Consider the following 23143-nt stretch of genomic DNA (forward strand, 5'->3'; position numbering starts at 1 on the left):
TCTGTGTCTGTGTCTGTGTCTGTGTCTGTGTCTGTGTCTGTGTCTGTCTGTGTCTGTGTCTGTGTCTGTGTCTGTCTCTCTGTCTCTCTGTCTCTCTGTCTCTCTGTCTCTCTGTCTCTCTCTCTCTCTCTCTCTCTCTCTGTCTCTCTCTCTCTCTCTCTCTGTTTCTGTCTCTCTGTCTCTGTCCTGTGTTCAAGTGGTCAATAGTTGTAATGTCAACACTAGAGAAAACTAGACACCCTTAAGGGTGTGTGTGCCAAATTTATTACAATAATTACTTACAAAATATTTGTAACATTGGGGGGCAGTGGGAAGACAGAAATGAAGCCACAAGCCTTGTCTACTTTACGTTGCTGTTGTCTTTGAAGAGAGATGAAGGCTTTTGACTTTAGGCCTGCTTGCACACAATCATTCCAGGACTGTTTGTGATGCCTGCCATTGCTGTTCCGCAGACTTTTAAAAGCCTGTCTGCTCCATACATTCCCGAAGCCTACTCCTTCCATCTTCATTTCTCATCCTAAAGAGTACTCTCTGCCTATACTAAACTCAGCTTGAGAGCTTGTATAGTCACAAAATCCAAAGCAACACAAGGAAATAGACTCTTTTTCAACAATAAAATTTATTATGGAAACAGACTTCTTTACATTGATGGCTTACTTGCTTGGGCAGAGGTAGAGCCCTAAGGAATCTGTTTTGGCTTTATACATATAGATCTTATTTAATGGCTCTTATTTAATGGCTCCTATGCAAAAACACTTAGCTCTTCTGTGGACCTGTTATGCCATAAGGATTTGGATTATAATAGAAACCACCTCTGTAAGTTATTAATGAGAAAGGGTTTTCAAAGGGGCAGACCTTCTGTTCCCTTCTGCATTACTGTCACTTTGAAGTTAAATTGTAAGCATCGTGGATATCAGTAACAGAGCAGAAATTCGAACAGTGTGAGGTCTGATGAGAAAGAAAGGTAGGGAGGATTGTAAGCCACTTCAGCTATTCTCAAACATGTATAGGGCTTTTCTTCTGTTTACAAGTTCAACTCAACAAGTATTTATATGTCATGCACTTTGGAGCATATTAGGGACACAGAAATAGTAAAATCATTGATTTTTTTTATAAAGCAGTTTGTTCTTGTTAGAGTTTCTATTGCTGAGATGAGAAATCATGATCAAACCAAATTGGGATGAAAAGGGTTTCTTTGGCTTATATTCCATATATCTATCACTTTAGGAAGTCAGGACAGGAACTCAAACAGGGCAGGAACCTGGAGGCAGGAGTTGATGCAGAAGCCATGCAGGGGTGCCCCTTACTGCCTTGCTCCCCATGGCTTGCTCAGCTTGCTTTCCTATAGAACCCAGGACCACCAGCCCAGGGATGGCTCCAACCACAATGAGCTGGGCCCTCATATATCAACCACTAGTTAAGAAAATGTCCTTACATGCTTGCATACAGCCTGATCCTATGAAGTGGCTCTGTGTGTGAGTGTGTATGTGTGTGTGTGTGTGTGTGTGTGTTTGAATAGGATCTTAAAAAAGAATAGGAACTCCAAAGACAGGCAAGGGAACTGAATAGTAACAACACAAGGATTAAAAGAGTCCCTTCATGCAGGAAATACAGTTGACACTTTTTATGGATTTCTTGTGTAAATTCATCTACTTGGTGATGATTACTTGCAAATCACAATCAGTACTTGAGGCAAATTTTTCCCATCACAATCATGTGTGTAGAGAGGCAAAAAGGTTCAATGCCTGCTCCCCATGTGCATGCTCACAATTAAGGTCAAATAAGGCAAAAGTCTGCCGCCCTCTCTTTTCCTCTTTAGATGTCATTTCTGTAGTCTGTTTCATGCTACTTTCTCTCTTGCACTTCCGTGGTTTGTGTTGATAGTGTTATTGTTAGCATGCCCACAGGCACCATGATGTAGTATTGCCTGATGACTCTAAGCATGAGAGAGTTATGTGAATGTATCTTATGAAAAAAATATACGTTAGATAAATTTTGTTCAGGTGTGAGGTCTAGTGTTGCCAGTGATAAGTTCAGTATTAATGAAACACACACATAAGCAGGTACACAACGGGCTGGGGGTGTGATTTAGGAGTAGAATGCTTCTCTGGTAAATGGGAGACCCCAGCTTCCAACCCTTAACTTCACACACACAAAAAAACAAAAAAAAACAACGAGGAGCACCTAAGACAAGGCTATATACTGATTGATTCATGAAAATGTGGCCAGGAGGTCACAGGAACCTAAACCTGTTTCCTCTAGGAGAGAATGTTTCAGTGCTCTTGAGTGTTTGTAACACCTCTATAGAAAGGCGCTCATGGGAATCTACTGTAAAGCTTTAGAAACAGTAGCCTCTTCTGAAGCTGGCGACACCCTGCTCTTTTTTCACCAAACCAACCAGTCGTTAATATCTATGCTAACAAGACAGTGTAAAGTTGAGAGTGTGCACTTATGAAGTCATCAAGAGTAGTCAGCCATGATTGTTAGTTTTTTAATTGCCTTATTTTGTGACTCATTTAAACATTTCTTAAATTATATTTATTAGTGATTTTTAAATTTAATTTTTAAAAAATTTTTTTATTGGATGTTTTATTTACATTTCATATGTTGTCTCCTTACCCCATACCCCACCCACCCAGGAACCCTCTATCCCCTCACCCCTCCTCCTTCTTCTCCGTGGATGTAACCTCTATCTACCTCCCCACTCCCACCTCCCCACCTTCAAAATTCCCACCCCCTGGGGCGTCCAGCCTTCATGAGGTCAAGGTTCTCTTCTTCCACCTATGCCCAGCAGGGCCCTCCACTCTTACATATTCAGCTGAAGCCCTGGATCCCTCCCTAAGTGCTCCCAGGCTGGTGGTTTAGACCCTGGGAGCTGTGGTTGGTTGGTATTGTTGCTCTCCTCATGGCGCTGCAAATCCTTTCAGCTCCTTCAGTCTTCACTCTAACTCCTCCATTGAGAATCCCATTATCAGTTCAATGGCTAGCTGTGAGCATCTGCCTCTGAAAATATGTCAGACTCTTGAAGACCTCTGAGGAGACATCCATATCAGGCTCTTATCAGCATGCACTTCCTGATTTCCACATCAGCATCTACCTTTGGTGACTGCACATGGGATGGATACTCAGGTGGAATGGTCTTCAGATGGCCCCTCCTTCAGTTTCTGTTCCTCACTTTGTCTCCATATTTGCTCCCTTGAGTATTTTGTTGCTCCTTCTAAGAAAGACCGAATCACCCCCACTTGGTCTTCCTTCTTCATGAGCTTCATGTGGCCTGTGAGTTGCATCTTGGGCATTTCAAGGTTCTGGGTTAATATCCAATAATCAGTGAGTGAATACCATGTGTGTTCTTTTGTGATTGGCTTACCTCACTCAGGATGATAATTTCTATTTCCATCCATTTACCTAGGAACCTCTCGAATTCATTGTTTTTAATAGCTGAGTAATACTCCATTGTGTAAATGTACCACATTTTTTGTATCCATTCCTCAGTTGAAGGACATCTGGGTTCTTTCCAGCTTCTGGTTATTATAAATAAGGCTGCTATGAACATAGTTGAGCATATGTCCTATGCTCAAGTCTAAGTGGATAAAGAACCTCCACATAAAACCAGATACACTGAAACTAATAGAAGAGAAGGTGGGGAAGAACTTCGAATACTTGGGCACAGGGGAAAAGTTCCTGAACAGAACACCAATGGCATATGCTCTAAGATCAAGAATTGACAAATGGGACTTCTGAGTGCAGTGGCTCCTCGGCTGCTCTGAGTGCAGTGGCTCCTCTAGGATGACTCAGGATTCAGTATCTCCACAGGACAGGAGCAGACCGACTCTGTGTCTGCCCCAGCCCAAAGGACCAGGCAGAGGCGGAAGGGCTAAATTTAATTGTTAAGGTCTAGTTTTACCATTTTGGTGACTGCTTCAACTGGGTATTTCATCAGGGATCTTACATATTTGCAGGTACAAATGCAGTGTGTAACTAGGAGAAATTCTGACTTACTCTTCATTGTTTAAACGTGGATTTTCCCTGCTTCTCTCAATCTGGCATGTAACAGAAGTCTGTTTGACCTCACTGCACATATCCAAACCAGCTTTGTAAGGTAGACATGATGAAGGGTGGAGTTTAAGAGATATCTCTGATCCATTTTTAGTCTATGGCATCACCTAAGACCCACGTTGTCCTTGCAGCTAGAATGTTAATAAGATAGAGCCTATCACCCTTGTCACAGCCTACTGCTTTTGAGTTAGAAATACCTTTCCCAGAATTCATCTTTGCCTATTCCTTTCTATAGCATTTATAGAACTATATCATAAACCATTTCCATTATAAATTCTGAGTTGAGTGGGAGGAAATTATTTTCTGGAATATCCATCCACTCATTGGAATAATCAGAAACATAACAAATTATACTTACTTTAATAAATTCTCTCATGTGAGAAGAGTTAGCTGACTCATTTGTTCGTTCGTTCATTCATTCATTCATTCATTCATTCATTTTCATCTGTTCCTTGGCCAAATTGACACCTGGTAACAAATTATAATAATTCAAGGAAAAATATTCACCCAGATCTCCATGGAGACAGATCCTGTTCTCATCTCCATGGCAATATCTAGTTTTAAAGACTCAGATTAATTTTATGAATTTGTAATTTTAATTGTTTTTCTTTCTCACCTCAGCCACAGAGTAAAGACCTTGAGTGTTACACTTTCCCCATGCCATCCTCTTACCTCATACGAAGAAGAAAACAAAAACAGAAAGGGAAGGAGGAAGTTAAATGTAATCAGTGTGGGGGAAGGGAACCTCATTGTTTTAAAGATTTTTTACAAAAGCTAATCTGGACATGGATAGTAAACTAGAGGTAAAGGGGAAATTAATATTTCTGTGGGACTCTCAGATCTTTGCATGGCTGTGTTACCCAAGCAGGGAGTGCATGTGTATTTAGGGCCTTCCTCTGGAGGTGGAGAGCCATTCCACAGCACAGGCCTATCTTTATGTCCTTAAGTAGAGAACAGAGGGTCTGGATAATTTGATCTGTCACTCTGATTGTGTTTAATAATGACTTTTGTGGGTGCTGACCAATGTATTTAGACTCCCCATGTCTCTGAGGGCCAAGCTACAGTTATGGAAAGCTCTATTGGCCGGCAGTCTCCCCGCCCCCTGCCCCTCCCTGCCCCGCTGCATCTCCATTACATCCTAGGGTAAAAAGACAGAGAAAAAAGTCCTTCCTAACCATGTGCTCCAGCTTGTTTGTCACTGAAATTCGTGAAGGATTCCTCTTTTCTCATGCCTTCAACTTTAACATAGCAACTCAAGAGAAATCTTATTAACGTTTTACTGCACATTTGGAAAAGACTCGGTTATTTGCTCTCTGTACATGAAGCATGCATATAGTTTGAATTCAAGACCAAAAGCATTAAAATGGTTTTTTAATTTTTAATTTTTATTTTATTTTGTCACCGTTATAGAGTGAGAAGACCAGGGGTACAGGTTAAGAACTCAGTGAGAGATGAGTAAACATTTATCACATAAATGAACAAGTGTTATGAGGCAGTCACTGGAGAAGACTAATCAGATGTGGGTTTAAGCCAATAGAAAGTCTTTATTAGCCAGCCTGTTACTACACTGGGTGTTCGGAACTCAAAGTGCAGTCTGAACCTTTTTGTACGGTTAGCTTTTAAGGACAAAAACTACATCCTAGGTTGACACATCTCATTTAGCAAGAAGAGTTGTCCAGAAGTGAAAGTACAGAAACCTAAAAGCAAGGTTAGTACATTTGAAACTTTCTCGGGACAGTGGACTTGGATGGGTTAGGTTATCATTCTGGCAGGCATTGCTTCCTATGTTCTACCAAGACCTGACTTGAACTCCCATCGTGGCATCAGTTGCGCTAAGGTCTGGGGACCTGTTACAGAAGGAGCAAGTAGAGATGAGACAGATGGAAACCAAAGACACAGAATGCTAGAGCTCTGTGGTGGTTTTACTATGAATGGCCCCTATAGGCTTATATACTTGAATGTTTAGTTCCCAGAACTGTTAGGAAAGGACTTGGAAGCATGGCTTTGTTGTAAAAGGGGTGTCACTGGAGGGTAGGTTTTAAGTTTTCAAAAGCGTACACAAGGCCCAATCTGCTCTCTTTGCTGCATGCTTATGGATAAGATGTAAGTTCTTAGCTACTGCTTCAGTGCCAGGCCCGCCTGCCTGCCTGCCTGCCTGCTTCCATGTTTTCTGACATGATGGTCAGGGACTCCCCGCCTCCTGAAAGTGTAAGCAAGCCCCTATTTAAATCCTTGCTTTTCTAAGTTGCCTTGGTCATGATGTTTCTTCACAGCAATAGAAGAGTAACTAACCCAAGCCATATTTCACTGCTGTAGTTTTTCATGCATACCTCTTCCAAAACTCCGATTTAAAAAAAAAAAGCCAGAATATCATTCTTCCTGAAATAAAGAATGAAAGTCAAATTTTCAATAAATATGTCCTGATTAGTGTTGGAACTTTAGACTCCTGAATCAGATAGTTTCCTAAGATCCTAAGCTAAGAACTATACTATAGGATAAATCCTTAGTAAAACTAGTGTTGATTTTCATAGCTGATCTAGTTCAACAGGGTACGATTGAAACATGTTGGTTACTTTCTGTGTAAGTGAATGTAGAAGAATTCAATGTGTGATTAATCATCTAATTATGATTTTATCTAGAATGAGCTATGAAGAATGCCACAGACTAGGCTTGTCTGTGAGTTTTCCAGAGAGGTTTAACTAAGTGGGGAAGACATGCCCTGACTCTGAGCCACACCATTCCTCAGGCCAAGAATGGCACTGAATACAATTGAACTGAGTGACACACTGGCATCCCCTTCTCTGTCTTTTGATTGCTGAACCATTACTAGGTGTCCCAGCACTTGTGGCCATGCCTTCTCTGCCATGATGGACTGTGTCTTTTCATGGTAAATGCCAAAATAAATGCTTCCTGCTATAAGTTATGTTTTGTCAGGTCTTTGGGCACATAGAACAGCAAGTAATGCATTGGAGAAGAATTGAAAAACAGGGCTGCACTTTTGGGAGTACATGACACACCACCAGTGACTGGTGGATCCCAAGGGGATTTTGAGTTAAGGTAGGGGTAAGTACTTACACTGTAAAGAGCTATTTTTATTTCTTCTAAATGTTCAAACTATAGTATCACATGTGCATTTATTACAATGTAGAGTAGATTGAAGACATGAAAATATATTCACTATCTAGTGGGTAGCAAAATTCAGCATTTGTATACTGGTGGGTATGGTGGTGCACGCCTGCAATCCTGGCACCTGGCATTCTGAGGTGGGAAGATTGCTATGAGTTCATGGTCTCTCTGGGCTGCATATAGAGGTGGAAGTGTTTCAAAAAAGAAAGCAAAAATTTGCATATGATCCAAATGCATATAATAAGATTTATTCTCTACAACTGATCCCCATAACTTTTTAACTGTTGGTTACTTCAGAAGAATGTGAACATACCAGTTCTGCCTCCCTAACTTTAAATGGCTTGTTTTAGGTTAAAATAGTTAAGTTCAGAACAGTTGTACTCTTTCTAGGTCCTTCTTCCTCTACATTCTCCTTCCTCCAGATCCATTTATGTGTATGACGGGAGCAGGGTTACGTGACAGTCAGTAGTGGGGGTGAGTTTGCCTTCCAGAACTGTGCAGGCATCCTTGTCCAGATTCTTATTCTTGTCCTGGTACTCTGCCTGCCGCTGGTGGTGAATTTATTCTTTTTTGAACACTTTGTATGTCTACTTGCAGATTTATTCCCAATTTGACTTTTTCTGGTTAGTCAAGATACCTATGGCTCATTCTTTCCAGCCTCTGAATTAGATGTATTCCGTAGCCACTGGTGGGATACACTATCTCTCAACATGGTGGTCCGAAACTCACTGACAGCTCAAATTCCACGTAAGTGCACTGAATATGCTCTATTGGGTTAGCTTTTCTCATCACGGTCGCAAAACATGTGACAGATGGAAATTAAGGAAAGAAAGATTTTGGTCAGAGTGGTTCAGAATGTTTGCCATGGCAGCTGCAGACATGAGTTTGAGGCACAGTTTGTATACATTTGATGAAGCCCAGCCCCACACACAGGGATCTACTTCCTCCACCTTTACCTCACCTCAAGTTCCCACAACTTCCTACAACTTCTCCAGCATCTGGGGACCACCTGCTCAAAAACCACAAGTCTGTGGGAGACCTTTCACATCCAAGCTATAACATTTGCCCAGGATAGCTCCCTCCTGTTGGCCCACATATAACAGAGCCTCTTACCCAGTTCTGTAGTAAAAAATATAAGATCACTCTACCTGAGAACTTTCAGCTTAAAGAAGTTAGTTTTTATTTCTCAGTAATGGTGGCTTTTAAGTATCTCACCCAGGACTACAATTTCTAATTTATTTTTCTCAGAAATTAATCAGCAGCGCTCTATCGCTTGTTGTATTTCTTGGAAAATAACTAACTCATTGCAAGGCAAATGTAGAGGCCTCCGATTCATCAGAATAGAAGTTATTTTAAAGGGAACCCAGCAATGTGTGAAGACTAGCGCCTGGCAATACACAGCCTTTATAAGAAAGCTTTAACATTATACTGTTTGACTGGAGCTGGGGATGTTAAAGTGCCCCAGATGAAATAAGCCAGACTCAAAAAAGAAAGTTTGCACCATCTCACATTTGTGCAATGTACTTAATAATAAAGAATTGAAAGCAAAAGGAGGAGACAGCTGGAAACAGGAAGGAGATCTGTGGGAAGGAAAGGAATGTCCAGAGAAAGAGATGGGGTGTGATGTGACCAAAGCCCATGACATACCGAGGTAAAAATGTCACGATCAAAACCCGTGACGTCGTACAACACATGTCTACTAATTAAGCAAATGGAACGAGCATGCTTTACGGCCTCTTCATTTAAAATATACACGAGACTTTGCCAGAAGGTTATTTGGTACCTATGACAACAAAATACGTATTCCAGGTAGTTTGGCCTCCTCTTTCTTTCTCCTTGCTATTTCTAAGTCTTCCGTAGAGGATGTGCATTGTTTTTGTAGTAAGAACAGAGTCAAAGTCTTTTTTTCTAGAGCTTTCCCTGTAAAGCACACATTCTCTAAGTGATCAGAATGTAGGCATGATACTTTATCTTTTTCAGAATCCAACTCACTCCAAATGGCTTATTACGAAGCTTTAAAAATATCATTTTAATTGCTAGTTTTTGCTGGATAAGAATCATGATGCACATTCATTCCGCTCAGCTCACCCCCCCCCCATTCTCGTCTGTGCCACCACAGTAGCTCCTACGCCACAGCTATTTTAAATCTGCTCTACGCTTTCATTCCTCAATAGACTCACACTGCCTCCATTTGCTACTTGAATGAAGTAGTTTGGGGGAGTGAAGCAATTTCTTTCTTTTTTAAAATAGAATTCAGGAGGCTTTGCCTTCTTCATCCTGACTCCTATATCCCATCCTCTCTGGGATGGAGTTCCAACCAAATCCTTTCTTGAAAAGCTAACGGCTTTGAAGGTACTACCTGCATCAAAGTCTGTTTTGTTTCTCTGACATTTGTGAAAACAACTGTTTTGTGGGAAAGATCGCTATGGTTTCAATGTGAAACTGTCTGCCCAGCCTTCAGCATCTCAGTTTAAACACTGGTTCCTCAGCAGCTGGTGCTATTTGGGGGAGATTTCTGGCATTCCAGGTGAGACTTACCTGGAGGAAGTGGGTCCCTGGTGGCTGGCCCTTGGGGGATATCTTGTCCCTGTCCCCTCCTGTCTCCCTCTGTTTCCTGTTGGCAATTAGGTGAAAAAGCCCCTTCATACATGGGTTCTTCCTGCCATAGTGTCTTGACTGAGCAAGTGGGTAAAGCAACCACAGACTGGAGCCTGTTGAACTGTGAGCAGAATATATACCCCTTCCTGCCCCTTGAGTTGTTTATGTCAAAGATTCTGCTATAAGGGCGCTAATTCCTAACTCTTTTCTCTACTTTTTATTGGTTCTTTGTGAATTTCACATCATGCACCCTGATCCCACTCGTTTCCCCCTCCCCTCATATCTACCCTTCACCCTGGGAACACCTCCTAACAGAGAAAAAAATCTCACTGTGGAAGCTGTAGTGCATTGCCACAGTGTGTCCCATGGTATACCTCTTTGTCCATGCTTCGATGTTTGCAGATGTTCATTGCAGTGACTCCTTGGTCTGGTACTTGGCCTCTAGCTTCTGCTACCCTATCAGTCATGGAACCTCACTGGGACTATTCTCAGCTATCCTGTTTTGCCCTGTGCCATGGAGATCCTGTGGTTTTGGATCTGTAGGACCACAAACTTTATACATTCTAGCATGGGGTAGATGATGGGGTGGGCCAGTTCAAAGCCCTGGACCTGGACCTGAGACTTGAGCTGGTCAGCCCATATGATCTCCGACTCTCATGCCCTCTGGGCTGGCTCACATGCAACTTCTGCAATCAGGGCTAGCACTACCTGCTGCCCAGGGAAGGTATAGAGCACGTAGTCCCAAGTGATGCAGCTACTGAGGGATAGGGCCACTTCTCCCACTCTCATAACCCTGGGGCCAGCTCTCCCATCCGCCATAGTTGGTGAGGGAGGAGGGAGAGAAGGAGGACATCTCTTCCTTCATCCATGCCACTGCCCAGCAGACTAGAGGCAAGACCTGCTCTCCTGTGCTCAGGCCCTTGGGACAGCTCACCTGCAACCCCCACATCCAGGGCCAGCTCTACTGTGCTGCCCAGGCAAGGTACAGGGCCTGCTCTCCTGAGTTCTGCCGCAGTGTCAGCTCTCCTGCTCTTATGATCCCAGGGCCAGAGCTCCTGCCAGCCACAGTTAGTGAGGGGTGAGGCAGGAGGGAGGGTGTCTCTCCCTAGTCCATGCCACTGTATGGGAGACCATGGGAGTGGGAGAATCAGCTCCCCCACGTTCTTGTCCTCTGCCTAGCTCACCTGAAACTCACACTATGTGTGGGTGTGGGTGTGGGTGTGGGTGTGGGAGCTTCTCTCTTGAGTACTGCAGCTGACTAGGGCCTGGGTCAGCTCTCCTGCTCTCATGCTCCTAGAGCCAGCTCTCCCACAATGCCCAGATGAAAGATGGGGCCAGTTCTGCCCGGCCCTCAGACATCAACGTTTCCCAGGCCTGGTCTTTGGTGGTCACAGACCCCTGCTGCTGCAGGGCCACAGACCCAGATGTGGTCCCCTGTGGCAAGGCAGGCCAGAACCCCACCATGGTCCCAGGTGGCATCACCAGCTACTCACATCAGGATGCTCCTCACTACCCTCGAAACTGTAGTTCTCCTTCTCTCCGCACCTGTTTCCTTCAGCTGCTAGAAGAAGCCTCTCAGGGGACAGTTATGCTAGGTTTCTGTCTGCAAGCATAGCAGAGCATATGGGGTGGGTCTTTCTCAAATGGGGTGGGTCTCAAGCTGGGGCAGTCATTGGTTGGCTGTTCTCTCAATCTCTCCTCCATCTTTATTCCTGTGTGTCTTGTAGGTAGGACAAATTTTGGGTTGAAGGTTTTGTAGGTGGGTTGATGTCCCCTTTCCTTCACTGAAAGTCCTGCCCAGCTACGGGAGGTGGCCACTTCAGTCTTTATATCCCCCCACTGGTAGGAATCTCTGCTAGGGTCACCCTCATAGGCATAGGTTCCCTAGAGCCTCTCTTGTCCCAGGTCTCCAGCTAGTCTCAGAGATGCCCCCTACTGATTTCCATTCGCATTCTCAGCCCTCTCCCATCCCCCATCTCCCCACACCTGATCATCTTTTTAAGCAAGAGCAAATCCAAACTTGGTGCTTCTCCAATTGCCATGGAGACATGTACACAGGAGAAAGAAGACACAATGGACTTGAGATCCCACAGACAGCTACTGTGCTGGAGAAGGATCCCACAGTCCATGCATTTAGTTTTATAGCAAATATTTAGAACAAAACACATTAATATTATGAGAATTTTTCCACATTTGAAGTTTCTTTTACTTTAAAATTTTCCTCTCCTGCTAAACTGTACCTCGTAAGTACTGGTTAAAATAAAACAAGAAATCACCTTAGATGTAATGAGCAGAAAAAGAAACCTTGTACATAGACTAAGTAAAAACATTTTTCTGGTGCTTTGAAAAAGTTAGCATGATTAAAGTTGAATATTGTGATATTGGTTTTGATAGATGATGATTTTCCTTTGCTCTGTTTCTTTCATCTCATTTTGAAATGCAATTATGTTTTAATTGTTATTAGTTATACTTTATACTTTCTCTTTTGACTTAATCATTGGTGCATTGACAAAGATAATTGACTAGCAGGAATGTAATATGTTTCTTTGGTAAAATATTAGATCTCTAATCAGATTATTAAGTCTTCAATAAAATGGAAGAATTAATATACCACTATTTCTCTCTAAATGAATCTTAGTGCAAATAATTTAGTCTTCTTACACAAGAGTATTGGGAAGATCATTTTGAAATTAAAATGTAAAAGTGAATAACTTGTCATGATTTTCTCAACCCAAACTAGGTGTAGTGGTGGAAGCCAAGGATCCAAGCATTCTGAGTCAGGAAGCCTGAAAAGTCTGAGACAGCCTGGGCTATATAGCAAGACCTTACCTGCAGCAAGCAAGCAAGCAAACATTCCACCCCTTACTTCCAAATAGAACATCCTCTCACTTCTACCAACAAAACCAAAATGAAACAAAAAAGCAGAAAGTCCAAAGCCAAAAGCAAGCAAGTAAAAACAACTTTTAAATATTTAGAAAAATTTCAAATCACCCAGCCAGGAGCTAGGAGTGTTAAATGAACTTAAAAAAAAAATCAAACCTTTCCGCAGATATGTCCTCCTTAGATGAACAGTTTTTCGTGGGTGTCATTTATTAAAAATATATTTCCTGGGATTGGGACTATAACTTGGTGGTAGAAAGTTTTCTTAACATGTACAAAACTCTGGGTTGTATTTGTAGCACTGAAAAAAAAAGTCAAAGGCCAAAAATATATTTATTGCTATGCATGTCAATGTCGCACTGCTGGATTAGGGACTAGACCCAAGGTCCCTGCCCTTAGGAAGCCACTTATTATCACTATGAGGCAGCTGTGGGAGCGGCTAAGGAAGCAACTGCAATCCTGATGGCCTGTGTTACAGGGAAGGCTAAAATAAGCAGGGTGTCCTGGTTATCAGACGTGGATCAGAGTCCAAATCCCATCCACTGATCTAGTTCTGTGACTCAGAACAATGAATTGGAGCAGACGCACAGACAGTGATAGCAATGGTTCATTAAGAAAGGGAAACAAAACAGTTCTCTTGAGGGTGGAAGATGGGAAGACAGATGCGCAAGAGCCCAGGGCCACATGAGTTCTTGTGCTCTATAGGTCATTTCTATGGCATCTACTCTTGGTCTGTATCCTGGGGGCTTTTCTACTTCATACTGTGGTATGTAGCCCAGGTGGGGAAGGGTTGGAAGGGTTTCTATCTATGTCAGGTGGCTTCTTTCATATGCTAGTCTCACTATGTCTCCATATACCTACTCTGCTGTCACATTGAGGGCATCTAGAAGCTTGTATCTTAGCCATGGTAGATGAGATAAAGTTTCTCAGAGGAGACCATCTTGCCCTTACCATCCATAGAAGAATGAATGTGTAGTATGTTAGTTCTCGACCTAGGCCGGTATTACTTGTTCTCCAACATTTGGAAATAGGTGCAAGTTATGACTGCTATACATGATTTGTAAGACTTGAGACTCTTGGTCCTAGGGGTGGCTATGGCATCTTAATGTTTACCTATCTATGTGATGCCTCATATCTCTGAACATACAGCCTGATGGGTAGAAACCGTGCAGCTAATGTGCATCTAGATTTGAACACATTGAAATTCATGAGGTTTCGTATGACCATTCACAGAGTAAGAAGAGTGGCATTGTTAATCGAGTAATCCATTCAGCCATGATCTGCCAGTTCCCTTCTCCTTGTGGTGTAAGAATCTTTCACTTTTAGAACTCCATGGTCCCTGGTTTCCTTGTATGAATGCATGACATAAAATAGCCAAGGAGCCCATTGCAGGCTTTCTTCTAGAGGGTAAGATATTATGGCCTTACAACAAGACCTTGAGTAAGCTGTTGAATGCATTAGTTCAAAAGTTTGGAGAGCTAGGAGGCTGGCTCAGAGGATGGAGATCTAGCTGAGAAAAAGCAGGAGTCTTGGCTTTAGGGAGAGATCCTGCCCCAAAGTAAAAGGTGGAAAACAATAGAAGACACCCAGTGTTCTTCTGGCCTCTGAGCACACGTGTAGCCACACAGGTGGATATTCAAGTGTGTGTCTCATGCACACACATACACACACATACACACATATACACACATGTGCACAGGCACATGGGTGCATCATACACACACACACACACACACACACACACACACCAAGTTAAAAGAAAAAAATTGTCTGGAGGGTGTAATTGGTAGAGCACTTGCCTAGCCTAGCATGCACAAGGGCCTGGGTTGGATACTCAGCAAAAAATAAAACTATGTATAGTGAGTGTCACATGCCAGAACTCTGGAGCTGGAGGAAGGAGGAGGGTCAAGCATTTAAGGTTATTTTCTGCTGCATAGTGAGTTCGATACTGGCTTGGCCATCCCTGCCTGAATCCATAAAAACATTAGTCTACATATATGGTTTTATGTACTTGCAGTTTTTCTTTGTATGTTAAACAATCCTTTAGGAAGTAGAAGTGTTCTGGGGAGCTACCTTTGGTTGGTATGTACTTATCTCCAACTCAGGGTGCTGAGTTCAGCTTCATTTACTGGCCTATAGTGCTGGCTAGTTTTACATCAACTCAGCACAGCTAGAGTCATCTGAAAGGAGGGAACCTCAATTGAGAAAATGGCTCCATAAGATCCAGCTATAGGGTGTTTTCTTAGCGATGATGGGGGAGGGTCCAGCTCATTGTGGGTGGTGCTATCTGTTAAAGTGTGATTCAGTAAGAAAGCAGGCTGAACAAATATGAGGAGCAAGCCAGTAACCACACCCCTCCATGGCCTCTGCATCAGCTCCTGTTTCTAGGTTCCTCTCCTGATTGAGTTCCTGTCCCGACTTCCTTCAGTGATAGACTATTATGATGTAGAAATGTAAACCACATAAACTCTTTCCTTTGTAACTTACGTTTGGTTATGGTTTCATCAAGGCAATAGAAACTAACTATAGGATGCCCCTCCTCACTGCACTAGTTCTTGCCAATGATTCTCCACAGAGAGGTTGCACAAGGTGTGACATATATGTCTGTGTCAGACACAGATTGGAAGTGTCTCACCTATTAAACTATGTGGGGCTAATAATGTCCTGAAGAGTAAATATTTGCTACCTGAAAACTGTTCCTGTCTCTTCTTTAGTAATCAGCTGTTTTGGCTTTTTGTCTGCATTGGGGGAAATTTGGTAACTTTTTTTTCTTTGTAATGTCTGTATGTGGTTGAGTTTTCTAAATGCATATGCACAGAATTATAGAAATGTTGGCCTTAAGACTTCTATTTTAAAGAATATATTATATACACATGGGTGCACACACACAAGTGCACAGGCACATGTATGTGCCCGCACGCATGCGCGCGCGCACACACACACACATGTACGCCTAAGTGTATATGGACTGTCCTTGAACTCCTTATGTAGCTGAGGATGACCTTGTATTCCTGATGCTTTTGCCTCCACCTCCAGAGCTGTGGAATTATAGATTCACATCCCACACAGTTTTATGCAGCACTGAGGATTGAACCCAGAGTCTTGTGCATATCAGGCAAGCATTTTACTATCTGAGCTATATCCCATCCCCTAAAATGATATATTAAGTTATAAATCCTATCCTTTAAAATACAAAATTCACAGAGTTGTACATCTACCACTATGGCAAATTTCCTCTCTCTGATATGAATATACTCAGATCCTTCTGGAACTATAAGCCACCAAAAAAACATTTCTCTTTATATGTTGTCTTGGTCTTGGTGCTTAAATCACAACAACAGAAAAGTAATTAATACTCTCCATGTCTAATCTCTCCCCCACCCCCAGCCTTTCCTTTCAGACACTCCACAGACCTTAGCCTCCAGCTCCAGCAAGCACTAATCTATTTTCTGTCCTTGTACAGGTGCCTTTCAATTTATAGAAATTATTTTTTGTGACAAAACTGGATTTTTTTGTGACTTAGTATAATGTTTCCAAGGTTTGCTTCTTTTTCCTGTCTGATAATATTCTATAGTGTGGATATCGTATTATGTGGGTTCCAGTCTCCCCTCTTTTTGCTGTCTTTTTCTAGATAGCAGCTTTTATATTTGATTTACTAATTTATTTCTTGGTTCTGCTGTTTTTCTAATTTGATATTTTATTTCAAAATTTCCCATTGTTCTTATTTAGTAGTTAGTATCCCTGGGTACTACCTTAGATAGATCGTATGCATTCTTGTGAGTGGTTTTTGTTGTTTTGTTTGTTTAATAGGCTCTCCTGTAGCTCAAACTGTCCTTGAACTCACTATGTAGACAAGGATGTCTTTGAATTTCTGACCCTCCTGTCTCTACTTCCCAAGTGCTAGGATTTTAGACGTGCACCACTGCATTTAGACAACAAGTGCTGTTTTTAATGTCTGCATTTCCAAGAAGTTTGGCAGTTTAAGCTTGTATTGATCTTTGACTCAAGTAGTTTGATAAACTGTTTATATCCAGATCTTTCAAAATATTAGTGAATTCTAGTTTTTATCTCCAGTTATCCAGTACCTAGAGAATATAACATAGTTTCAAAAATTGTTAGGCATATGTACTTGAATTAAAGCTCTTTGGAAAGTAATCTGAGATTATTTTAGTTTTCTGCCTGTGTGCAACACAAGCTTACCCACTTGACCAGAGAAGGGACCCAACTCTAATCATAGGCCACAGGTCTCAGATCTGTTAAGCACTAGTTTCTCTCCTGCTTCTAACTGTGGTGGGTGGTTAGTTCTAAACCTGGAGAACAAACATCTGAAGGCCTTGACTGTTGTAATCTGTCATTTCTCTTTCCTCCTCTCTGTAAGGCATCTCAATGATTTTCTATATTCATATTTCTATATATTGTATTGTAATTCATAAACAGAAACAACTTTTCTGCTCCTCTTTCTGGTCTCACGGGCACATGGTTTGATTTTCTTCTTCCTGTCAAATAATTGACCATCCTAGTTTCTTATCATCCTTGTCCAGCTTACAGACAATGCATCGTGTTTTAGAGTTTTGTAACACCATGTCTCTCCCGCTTCTGCTTCAGATTCCTTTGTTAGTTTAAGTTGGGATTGATATTTGATAAGAAACAGCGCCCTCTTCTCCAATCTTGGTGGCTTATCATATAAACATTTATTTCCAGATGTCATAATAGCCTTTGTATTTGCTGGGAGTGGAGATGAACCACTGTTTCCTCTGAGGCCAGTTCCTTACTGGGGTTTAACGGTCTCTAATATGTATGTTAAAAGTTAAGTGCTAATGAGATGGTAACAGAAAGTAGGCCATTTATGAGGTCAGGAGGCCCCTGCTTGAATGAATTGATGTTATTATCTTGACAGAGTCTTTTACAAAGAAGGCATTCTCCTCTTCTCTCTCCTTTGCAGCATTGTTGTGGAAAATATCTCAACCAGGGGCTTTTACCCCTTCTTTGATTATCCAATTCTCACATAAAAGACATATGTAACCTTTAATTTGTAATAAGTCTTTATCAGCCTTTAAAGCTGGGTGGATATTCTTATCAATGAAAGAACTTCTGGAGAATTCCTGACCTCAAGCTGTACTACAGAACAATAGTGATTAAAAACTGGATGGTATTGGTACAGAGACAGACAGGTCAAAAGATGGAATAGAATTGAAGACCCAGAAGTAAACATACACATCCATGGACACTTGATCTTTGACAAAGAAGCCAAAACCATACAATTGAAAAAAGAAAGCATCTTCAATAAATGATGCTGGTCTAACTGGCAGGCTGTATGCAGAAAAATGAAAATAGATCCATATTTATCACCTTGCACAAAGCTGAGTCCAAGTGGATCAAGGACCTCAACATAAAACCAGATACACTGGATAGAAGAGAAGAGAAAGTGGAAAAAAGCCTTGAACTCATTGGCACAGAAGGGAATTCTTAAACAGAACTCCAATGGCTCATGCTCTAAGATCAACAACTGATAAATTGGGCCTCATGAAACTGAAAAGCTTCTGTAAGGCAAAAGCCACAGTTAATAGAACAAATCAGCAACCACAGAATGGCAAAAAAAATCTTCACTAACTCCACATCAGATATAAGGCTAATATCCAAAAATATGTAAAGAACTCAAGAAGCTAGCCTCAAAAAACAAACAAACAAAAATCCCAATTAAAAATGGGGTACAGCTAAACAAAGAATTCTCAATGGAAGAATCTTGAATGGCTGAGAAGCACTTAAAGAAATGTTTAAAATCCTTAGTCATCAGGGAAATGCAAATCAAAACGAACCTGAGATTCTATCTTACGCCAATCAGAATGGGTAAGATCAAAAACTCAGGAGACAGCACATGCTGGCAAGGATGTGGAGAAAAAAGAACACTCCTCCATTTCTGGTGGGATTGTAAACTGGTATAACCACTCAAAATCAGTCTGGAGGTTCCTCAGAAAATTGGAAATAGACCTACCTGAAGACCCAGCTATACTATTCTTGAGTTTACACCCAAAAGATGCTCCTCTATACCAGAGGCACACATGTTCTATGATGTTCATAGTGGCCTTATTTATAATAGCCAGAAGCTGGAAACAACCTAGATGTCCCACAACAGAAGAATGAATACAGAAAATGTGGTTCAGTTGCACAATGCAATACTACTCAGCTATTAAGAATGAGGACATTATGAGTAGCAGGCAAGTGAATGGAACTAGAAAATATTATCCTGAGTGAGGTAACTGAGACCCAAAAGGGCATACATGGTACATACTCACTAATAAATATTAGCCCAAAAGTACAGAATACCTAGGATACAACCCACAGAACTTAAGAACTTTAACAAGCAGTAAGGCCAAGTGATGATGCTTCAGTCCCACTTAGTAGGAGGAAGAAAATAATCACAGGAGGCAGAGGGAGGGATTTGAACAGGAGAGAGGAAAAGTAGGGGAAAAGGGGAACAGGATCAGGTGGGGGGTGGACAACAGTAGAGAAGCCCAGAGGACCAGCCAAATGAGTTGAAATATGCATGCAGTTTCAGAAAGTGGGAGGTGGGGGGGGGGCTCTAGAATGTACCAGAGACCTGGGAGGTAAGAGACTCTCAGAACTCAGTAAGAGTGACCTTAGATGAAATGCCCAACAGCGGGGAGGGGGAACTCAAGAGTCCACCTCCAGTAGATAGACAGGGCCTCAAGAGGGGAGATGGTATTCCATCCCTCACAGCCAAAATTTCTGACCCAGAAGTGTTTCTGTCTAATAGAATCACAGGGACAAAAAATGGAGAAGAGACTGAGGGAAAGGAGGTTCAGTGACCAGCCCAACTGGGAATCATCCTCATGGGGATGCTCCAAGGCCTGACACTATTACTGATGCTATGATGTACTTACAGACAGGAGCCTAGTATGGCTTTCTCTGAGAGGCCCAAGCAGCAGCTGACTGAGACAGACACAGATACTTATACCCAACCACTGGACTGAATTTGGGGACCCCTATGGTTGAATTAAGGAAAGGCTGGAAGAAGCTGAGGAGGAGGGTGATCCCATAGAAAGACCAGCAGTCATACCTAACCTGGATCCCTAGGAGCTCCCAAACACTGAGCCACCAACCAGACAGCGTACATGAGCTGGTCTGAGGTCCCAGACACATATATAGCAGTGGACTGCCTGGTCTGACCTCAGCGGGAGATGTGCTTAATCCTCCAGAGACTTGAGGCCTCAGGGTCAGGGGAGGCCTGGTGGTGGGGGAGCATCCTCTCAGAGACATGGGGGAGGAGGAATGGGATGAGGAACTGTGGGAGGGGGAAACAGGAGGGGGCAACAGCTGGATTGTAAACAAATTAAATAAACAAAATGGACAAATAAAACACTGGGCAGATATCTATCCTTTATGCTATTTGAATTGCTTTCCTATCCTTAATCCCAAGTTGCCTCAGCTTTCCTCTGAGACTCAGTTCAGTATGCTGATTGAGTGACATGCCACTGGGCTTTGGCTAAGGCTGTGACACAAGACACCCTTACATTATTTCAGCTGCTCCTTTGAAAACTGCAACACATTAGAAAATCACGTCACCTTTCCTGGTCACAGAGAGTCATCCTTGGGCACACTATCTAACTCTTCAGCAGACAGGAATATTTACAGATATGGAAAGTTCTCCCATTTACACAATTTGGAGTCAATAAGTCATCTTCTCCTCTCTCCACCTTCTCTCTTCTCATGGCCTCCTCAAACCCCAAGCCCGGGAACCCCGAGCCCCACCTGTCTCAGTTCTGTTAAGCTATAGGCTTTAGACATCTTTATTCACCAATCAGAAATAACTTGAGGACAAGGTCACAAGTATCTACATGCAGACTCTCTTGTCTCTGGGAGCAATCAGGCCTTAGGAGCTAATATTTAGCATTACAATACAAGCAGTATCAGATCAACCCACTACACAGCCCCCACCCATGATGCCATCGTCATGATATGATGTAACAAGAAATCCTTCACCTTCACCTTCACCTTAGCCCCTCAACCATGTGATTTAGTTTTTGATTGGCCAGATTTATTCAAATACTACCAAGTGCAGGGCCTTGGGCATCATTTTAGTTCATTTATTCTTATTATATAGGCTGATTATAAATAATAGTGGGTTTCATTGTGGAACTTTCCTAGATACATGTCATGGATTTCTACCGTATCCTCCCCCGTCACCCTGTCCTATTGCCCCCTACTCCTGTTGATCCTCTTCTTCCCCCCACCTAGACCCTCTTCCACTTTCATGACCCAGTGAGTTTCATTAGGGTTGCTTACAGGGTCCTGGCTGAAAGATTATTAAGTGCCCATGATACTCAGGGAGGGGTGGAGCTTCTTGCGACCCCTCCCACCCCCAATTACCATGATCTTGGGTATAGGTTCTGGGAGTGGGAGCTCCAGGGCTTTTCTCTCTGGCATGTTGACAGATCTAGTCTTACACAGGTCTCATGCTTGTATCACAGATGTGCGATCAAGAGTCAACAGTGTTGTTACATTCCAAAGTGTCGGGGCTCACTCCACTTCTTCGTCTGGCTCTTTTCTACCCCATTTTCAGTGATATTCTCTGAGCCTCGGAGTGGATGATATGGATATCCCATTCCTGGCTGAACATTCAGCTGTCTTTGATTCTCTCCCACTTTAACCAGTTAGATGTCTTCGCAGTTACCACCAAAGGCCATGGGATTCTGAGCTTTTGTATTCCCAGGAGAATGAGAAATTGTACTGGTGAGCAAAATGTCTGTCCCATATTACAGAAGACAGCCTTGTAAAAACTCCCATAGGTGGACTCTGGGATAGGCTAGCATCCCTTAACACCTATCGCCCATGCTGAAGAGCCGTGTTGGGAAACACTAAGGGAAAGCTTGATTCACAGGTTCTTCGTATCTTTCCATAGGCTTTCATCAAAACATACTGACCTGGATACTCAGCTCTTAAGAATTACTAGCATGTGAGACAAAATTTAAGTGTCATCTACCTAGCATTTTTCAATGTTTACAGCTAAAATGAGTTCATGGGCACAACCATAGGAAGTGTGATCTGGTCCAGTCGGTACTCTGAAGATTCCCACCTGTGAGCCCTCTCATCCACAAGACCTTGTCCAAGTCAGGGTTACTATCACTATGATGAAACACCATGACAGACGAAAAAGGTTGGAGAGGAAATGATTTATTTGTCTTAGACTTCCACATTGTTACCACTTATTGAAGGAAGTCAGGACAGGAACTCAACCAGGGCAAGTACCTGGAGGCAGAAGCTGATGGAGATGCCATAATGGGTTGCTGCTTGCTGTCTTGCTCCCTGGAGCTTCCTCGGCCAACTTACTTATAGAGAATCCAGAACCACCATCTCAGGGATGGCCCCTCCCATATAGGGAACACCCCCACAAACCCTTCTCGCCCCTATCACTCACTAATTAAGAAAATGCTCTACAGCTTTGTCTGCTTCCAGAGACATCGAGATTCCCTCATCTGAGCTGACTACACTTGTGTCAAATGGACTCACAGGCAGCCTGCACAGAGCCTTCTCTGCCTTTCTCCTACTTGTTCTCAGTCTTCACTGGGTCCGGGCTCCTTTTTGGTAGCCCAAGCACTTGGTATAATCTGGGGCTGAGAGTTCCTGCTTCTGCCCAGCTTTTAGCTTCACGTGTACCCATCTTCCTCCCTTTTTTGTTTTTGAATGATTTCTCATATGAAAAGGGGGAAAATGTGCATTCTTCAGCTATGTTTATGTTGAAACTGTTTTAACTCTAGATCCTATTTACAAAGAAAATCCCATTTGTTTTTAAGTTTCTAATGTGTTGGAGAGTCTAGCTGGCTCTCCAGGATAATTTTCTTTTTAAAGTCTTAGATAGTGGAGGATTAGAAAGAAAATGAATTGCTCTGAAACCAAATAACTTGTATTATCCATTCAATGTGCACAGCACGAGGAATCACAGAATACACACTAAAACAGACGTTAGACTCTCTTGAAATGGCCTTCTGATATTTTCTAGAATGATACTGAGAGTAGAGAGAGGAAACAGGGAAACAGTTGCTGTTTGCTCGTTTTCACCATAAAGGGCTACTAATTTCCACACCAGCTAACACTCTCTAGACCAGTGGTCCTCAACCCTCCTAATGCTGTGACCCTTTAACACAGTTCCTCATGTTGTGCTAACCCTCAGCCATAAAATTATTCTTGTTGCTATTTCATAACTGTAATTTTGCTACTGTTATGAATTGTAATGCAAATATCTGACTGCAGGATATGTGTTATGCAACTCCTGTGAAAGGGTCTTCAACCTCCATAGTGGTCGCAACCCACAGGTTGAGACTCACTGATCTAGGTGTTCTTTGTACTATAGTGAATCATAGTAGGTGTACAAAGACTTTCTGACTTTCTCTTTCTCCAGTCCCGTTCTTCTTACAGCTCCCAGAACACTCCTCCTCCTCCTCCTCCTCCTCCTCCTCCTCCTCCT

General features: G+C 42.4%; 1 protein-coding gene across 1 annotated transcript in view; it reads left to right on the plus strand.

Annotated features, from left to right (window-relative positions):
- CUNH9orf135 (chromosome unknown C9orf135 homolog) overlaps positions 1-23143 on the plus strand; it is a 96413-nt gene that overhangs the window by 1061 nt on the left and 72209 nt on the right. The gene's annotated exons all lie outside the window — the stretch shown is intronic.

This window comes from Grammomys surdaster, unplaced genomic scaffold (genome assembly GCF_004785775.1).
Source record: "Grammomys surdaster isolate TR1022 unplaced genomic scaffold, NIH_TR_1.0 141, whole genome shotgun sequence".
Taxonomy (NCBI): Eukaryota; Metazoa; Chordata; class Mammalia; order Rodentia; family Muridae; genus Grammomys; species Grammomys surdaster.